Source organism: Sinocyclocheilus rhinocerous, unplaced genomic scaffold (genome assembly GCF_001515625.1).
Source record: "Sinocyclocheilus rhinocerous isolate Xijiao unplaced genomic scaffold, SAMN03320098_v1.1 scaffold13266, whole genome shotgun sequence".
In the NCBI taxonomy this organism is placed as follows: Eukaryota; Metazoa; Chordata; class Actinopteri; order Cypriniformes; family Cyprinidae; genus Sinocyclocheilus; species Sinocyclocheilus rhinocerous.
Genome location: NW_015624319.1, coordinates 1 through 384, shown reverse-complemented (window position 1 = coordinate 384; position 384 = coordinate 1). Strand labels below are relative to the sequence as shown.

The 384-nt window shown below is 41.7% G+C and overlaps 1 non-coding gene across 1 annotated transcript; it reads left to right on the top strand.

Moving 5' to 3' along the window:
• Positions 1-234: 234 nt before the first annotated feature.
• trnac-gca (transfer RNA cysteine (anticodon GCA)) lies at positions 235-306 on the top strand. Its single transcript has one exon. It is a non-coding gene; the product is annotated as a tRNA-Cys (tRNA).
• The last annotated feature ends 78 nt before the right edge of the window (positions 307-384 follow it).

Below are 384 nucleotides of genomic sequence, written 5' to 3'. Positions count from 1 at the left end.
TAATCTAATTTCCTGTGTGCGTTTTTGATCTTGTGGTTTCGTGGGGGTATAGTCCAGTCGTAGAGCATTTGACTGCAGATCAGGAGGTCCCCAATTCAAATCTAGATGCCCCCTTATGCCTTCGCAGCTTTAGGTTAAGTAAAGCCTTTATTTTAAAGTGAAGATGTTGTTGTTGTTGTTCGTAAAACTGAAGGATCTAATTTCCTCTGTGCAGTTTAGGGCTTCTGTTTCTGTGGGGGTATAGCTCAGTGGTAGAGCATTTGACTGCAGATCAAGCGGTCCCCAGTTCAAAGCTGGGTGCCGTCTTTGAAATTGGCAGGTTTGGAGTAATCAATGCCGTTATTTTAAAGTGAGGATGTTGTTGTATGATATTGTAAAAATGAA